This window comes from Dendronephthya gigantea, unplaced genomic scaffold (genome assembly GCF_004324835.1).
Source record: "Dendronephthya gigantea isolate DGI-Jeju-01 unplaced genomic scaffold, DenGig_1.0 000141F, whole genome shotgun sequence".
Lineage (NCBI taxonomy): Eukaryota > Metazoa > Cnidaria > Anthozoa > Malacalcyonacea > Nephtheidae > Dendronephthya > Dendronephthya gigantea.
This window is the reverse complement of record NW_021163151.1, coordinates 422,145-428,224: the sequence shown is the minus strand read 5'-3', so window position 1 is coordinate 428,224 and position 6,080 is coordinate 422,145. Positions and strand designations below refer to the sequence as shown.

Below are 6,080 nucleotides of genomic sequence, written 5' to 3'. Positions count from 1 at the left end.
ATATTTTGCACAATAGCAAATTTAACTTGATTAAAGCTTGATTGGAATTGCATGCAGGGGCGTGGCCACAGAGGAGAGATTGACAGAGAGTCGACTCGCGGCTCCACGCGTCCCACTGAGCTATATAATAATTCCTGGAGGACCGGCTCGTCATTTTTCAGTAACTTCGCCGCCATCTTTTTGAAGCCACCAACATGGCGGACTTCGCCCTTCTGCGCATGCGTAGAAGCTCTGCTGACGCCACCTGGTCCTAAATGGCCATGGTAGTTACCACTGACCAGGCTCAAATCTGAGCCCGCTAAAACAATCACTCCCCCCTGTTTTTTTTAAATACTGCGGCAAACATATTGTAATTCTCTTGCCTGCGCCACAAATGTTTTGACACGATGTTTAGAATAATTGTGTTAAAAAAAACGTACGAAGGAAGAAACGGTTTCGCAGACCACAGCTGGCTGATATTTGAACTTTTTTTAAACAATATTTCTTAAAACGTCCGCGCCTTCATCGTCCACATGAAAAAAAAACAAATACAAGCCGGAGAAAAATATGGAAGTGCAGTCTTGAAGTGAAAGAGGTATTTTCTATTATTATTTTATATTTTCTTATATTATTATAAACCGTTGCTTTGTGCACATCCCTTGTTTTTTTGGAAATCTTAAGGGCTTGTAATAAATTCATGAAAGTAACATAAACTCATTCAAACACTTTTTTATGTGAAATCGTGCATTGCGTCAACTATTTGTTTTTATTTCTACAGACAAAAAAGCCCTGAAAACTTCAGAAGTGATGACTATCTTTAATTATTGGCTAACAGGTATTAAAAAAGTGTCTTTACCCTTTAATTGTGTAAACCAGGCCAATCATTTCAAAGCCAAAAAAAACAATGCATCATTCACATTGTTAGCCATTTTTCCAGGCTCAGTGTATATAGTGATACAGGCCTGTTACAAATTGTGATAAAAAGTGCAATAATTGCATACCACCTAGGAGGACGCACTTACCATACTTGTCATACCTTCATATATCAATACAATTTATAACACTACCAGTGGCATAGCCAGCATTGATAATTAGGGGGGCCCATATTCATATATTTATGATATTAACAGACTGTAAAGACAATCCTGCATATCAGGAATATATGAATATGGCCCTAAGACCCTAATTATCGTTCTGGCTTTGCCATTGAACACCACCTTTTTTAATTGGAAAGTAAGTTTGATTGTCTCTGGTATTAAACTGTGCATTGTGCAGTACTGACAAACCCTAGAAGGATGCAAGGGAAAATGGCAGGGATGCATATTTGACAATTTTTGCAATGTCTGTTGCACTTCATTTTATTGTGTTTTTCTTTCAAGGTGATTTCAGTTTCATGTACTCTTCAAAACCATTTCCCTATTGGGATGCATGGACCACAGGAGTTGCAACTGAATTGTTTGGAAAGAAAGGTATTAAGTATTTTACATCATATGGATTATCATTGTAAAATTTATTGAATATTTGTAGCAATTATAGATGTAATTGAACTATACTCAATCAAATTTCCAATAGTTTGAGATTCCGAAAGTTACAATTTTCTTCTTACAACTAATGTGTTAAGTTTCATGTAGAGATTTCATAAAATATTTAATTATGCATGTCATTATTACCTTCATTATCTATATAGTAGTAGTAGCATTTTGAAACATTTTTAATTTTAGGTTGTTGGCTATTTAAATTCCATAATGCAACATTAACAAAACCAACAAAAGTTAAATCACAATGGTTAAAACCAGGACAAGTGTGAAGGTTAAAATTTCAAATTTCCATTTGAACATGAGCTATGCATGGGTCTGAAACTTTAATGCAAAAATTTAAGGTCCATTGAGAACATTTGTAACCTGCACACTTGGAAAATGAAAAATATTGTTTCTTTAGAAACTGTAACAGAACAATTGTTTCAGCTGTTCAGGATGCATTTCAGTGCAATACAGTGGATTGGCAGACTCTGACCATATGCCTAGGTTCCCCATATTTAAAACATCTTCTTTTCTACAAAATATATACAATAGATTTTACCTGTAATTACCTGTATGATGTAGACTATTATCAATAAAAAAAAAACAATTGTCTATTGATAAGGTCTCTGCTATATGTATAAACACAACAATTACTATGAACTGGTTTATGACCATGCAGTTAATTAATTATAATGAGTTAAACTATCAGCTCACTTCATATTGTCCTATTTGGGGTATGAAAGAAGACTTTTTAGGTGGAAGAGTTGCCAGAAAAATTACGGATTTCATAGCATCATTTAGTACAACTGCATGTATTTCTCTCACTTTATCCATTTCTATTTTGCGCTGAAATGAATAAAATATGATATTGTGACTATTAAAAAAACATACAATGTTAGTCTCCATCCCCTACCTGACCCTCAATTCTCATACTCTAGGTGTGATAACAAACAACTAAAAAACACATACATTTTTTGCAATTGATTGCCCAGTGGGCCCTCTTTTTACAATTGCGGCATATTCCTAAATAAAATATCCATGGTAAATTTAGTTTTGATTGGCCCAGATAGAGTATTCACAATAATAACATACAGTTATGTAATTTATAGTATACTCAGCAAAATGGAGAAAAAAATGGGCTGTAATCATTGACCTCTACTTCTATGACTACTGCCTGCAGATATTTGCGTACGTACTATATACATGTATAATAAAACCTTGCTAGTTTTTTTGGAATTGGTTATCCTGCATATAACCTTTGAATTAAAGTAAGAGCAATATAATTAGACTAGTATTATATTCACTACCATATGATGTAAAGTTTAAATTATAAGCCATGTAAGTCAAAGATTAAATTGTACAATTTAATAACTATATCTTCAATGCAACATTATAATCACAATTTAAACTATGTATTAATTACCTCAAAAATTATAAATTGTATGAAACAATTCAGTGTTACAAAAATTAGAAGGGATCATTATATAATTTTCTAATTTCAGTGTTACAGTTTATCTTTATTTTACAGATTTACACTGTCAATGTTTAACTGCCAAAGCATATAAACCATTCTCTCTCTGACATCCTGAACCCCATTCCCTCTTGGACACTCTATATGACCATAGGAGTGATGGAAATTAAAACTCTTCGTTCTTGATCTGGTCAAATAACCAATGTCCATAATTGGCTTCATGACACTATGACAAGCAAAGAATAATTTTATATTGTGGACTGGACTAGTTTTCTTAATTATATTTTCTCCATGATTGTTTGTGGGACCAGTATCACATATTGGTTTGCATATCATCAATTGGCATCATAATACTTTGTCAGGAAGAAAATATTGCTGATGGTTTTCATATTTCAATATCTTTTCTCCATGATCTTGTTATGTATCTAATACGATTTTCACAGTAGTGGTATCACTGGTTTGTGAATCATCAAATAGTTGTGACAATAAATTTATTGACCATTTTGTCGTAATTTCTGTAACATACTCTGTATCTGGAAGATTTTCTTGTTCTTGTCCAGCTTACGAATGTGTTATCATGACTTTAGAACCACAATGTGCATGGATTGTTTGTGGAAATTAATAAATTGCTCCATCATTTTCAGCTGCCATCAATCTGATTGATACAAATGATCGATACTTTTCATTTGTAATACAATATCTTGAGTGTTCTTATTGGACAACTCCAAAAAGTGTCAAGAAAGATGGAATATCTGCATGGCTAGCCAAACATTGACATTATATTACAGTGCTCGTGCCTGTGTGGTTATACTATTATTAGTCCTATGTAATAAATGAAGTCTAAATGCATTAGGTTATGTGACATTAATAAATATAAAACAAAATTTCTATAATCTATATTTTACATAATAATAAACAATAATAAATAATTTCTTTTATGATTGTAGTGGAATCTTTTAAGGTGCCAAAAATGTATTCTTAACCTAACAGATAAAAAAAGACACAAAATTATAATGGGAGAATTGCATGAATTGAAACACATTGAAAAAATAGAGAACAAAAACGTAATATTTACCTCTAGTGACATATCAATTGACATATTAAATAATTAATTAAGTGTTATCAAACACCGTACACACGTTTAATACTCTGTCAACCCCTAGACACATCTAAAATGTGCAGGTTCCGTTGACCATGCATTCTCAACAATGCACACTTCCTCGCAACACAAATAATTGTGCCAGGATACGCCCAACCTTCGAAAAATGCAATGTCTATATTAACTGAAATATTAGAAATGAGGTCGCAGGCCAGATACATTATATGAATAAATTAATTTTCTCTTTTTAATAAAAAAATTGTTTAAATTTTGGTAAAGATGTAAAACGTTCAATATTATTTTAAAAAGAAATTATGAAATTTCAAATGTTTGCAATTTTAAATGGCCATAGTCAGTTAGATTGACATTGCATTCCAAGGCATACAGGCAAACCTCGAAAGCACCACAAGAGTGCCCAGGCACGTGTCAACTCTACTGGTGTTTGAACAACACAAGCTTTGAAAACTGCTTACGTACTACCTTCTCATGCATTCTTGCATTCCTCAACTTACACAAATGATGCATACGGATCGTTACGTAACTCTGACAGCAGCATTTGATCAAAGCAAATAGGTGGTTATCAACTGCACTCGAATCAAACATGTGTTCATTTAACGTACTGAAGACCCCAGCTTTAACACAGATTTCTAACACCGTCTTGGCAATCGCACTTGAAAGGCCGGTGCTTTGCGGTAAACCACCTTGGTTTGAATTCAGCATTCTGACGATGCACTTCTCCGTTTCTTCACAGATCTTGATAACTCCACGTGATGGCAGCTTGAGACCCCCATTCGTTTTCCACGTTACGAACAAATCTGGAATGTTCTCTTCTGACGTGGTCAAAGCCGTTGTGCATTTCATACAGTGGATCTTCTTCAGTACCATTTTCACCACATACCCGGCAATATATGATATTGCAGCCTCTTTGTATTCCGACAATTCTATGACATTGGACACGTCACAATAATCATGATCGACGGCTGCTGGCTGTCTCACCTCCAAGTCGTATTTCTTTGCAATTGTTATATCTAAAATGCCAGTCGATGATTTGTCAATATCACACTGGTCTTGAAGGGCATTTAGAATTTCCGTGTCATCCTGAGCAACGCAATTTCCACGTCCTCCTTTAATGTTGTGTCTCATCAGCAGTTGTTTGTAAGCTGCTACAAACTGGCGTGTGGTTGGATTATTATTCCATCCTCCGCATGCTCGCACGGCACCGAAGAACAACTCCAAGTGATCTTGACTGATCTTGTACGTCAGTAGATAATCCAGGACTGGTTTCTCGGTCATAACCAGATCATCAGCCAATCCTAGAACTGCTTTGATGCAAATCAGAAAACCAAGAAATCCGGTTTTCCTTCTCGTCTGGAAAATCGATCTACCATCAGGACCCTTCAGATTTCAAATGTACTCACTCGCCTGGTCCAGAAACTTCTTCGTGTACTGATAGTTCGATCTCTTGATTGGCGCTTTGTAATGCTTCGCCAGCCGGTTTCTGGAATTTAGAACATCAAAGAGGCGATCAAAAACACGTATAAACTTCACTGTTGGATCACATCCCTGAAATTGTGGCAATTTCAGCTTACCTTCACAGTATTCTAGCGCATCAGCAACACTCGAACTGAGGGCCTGCGTTGCTAGGTTTACCTTCATTTTCTGTGGCTTCCATTTAATATGCGCTACTCGGAGCTTATTTGCAAGATGCAAACCTTCCGACTCTGCAACTCATGCAGTTTCTCGATGAACTGCCACTGAATGGTGTTGTCATCTCCATCTTTCAGGACTTTCCAGTCCGACATAACGTTACGTACAAGCTTTATCATATGACAAGCATCTAGAAATATATAGATCTTTGCTTCGGGGTCAGACGGATGCTTAAAATACACTTGTAGATCGTCAGGAGACAACTTAGCTCCCAAGCTTCTTCAGCATCGCCTGGTGGGACTGAGGACCATCGCAAGTGAATGAAATCACCCTCACACCAACGTCGTGTAATTTCTGAATACAT

General features: G+C 35.5%; 1 long non-coding RNA gene across 1 annotated transcript; it reads left to right on the top strand.

The window, feature by feature from the left end:
- Positions 1-496: 496 nt before the first annotated feature.
- On the top strand, positions 497-2,004 carry LOC114536631. The gene is made up of 4 exons (XR_003688469.1): positions 497-574; positions 758-814; positions 1,359-1,448; positions 1,918-2,004. It is a non-coding gene; the product is annotated as an uncharacterized LOC114536631 (long non-coding RNA).
- Positions 2,005-6,080: the final 4,076 nt, after the last annotated feature.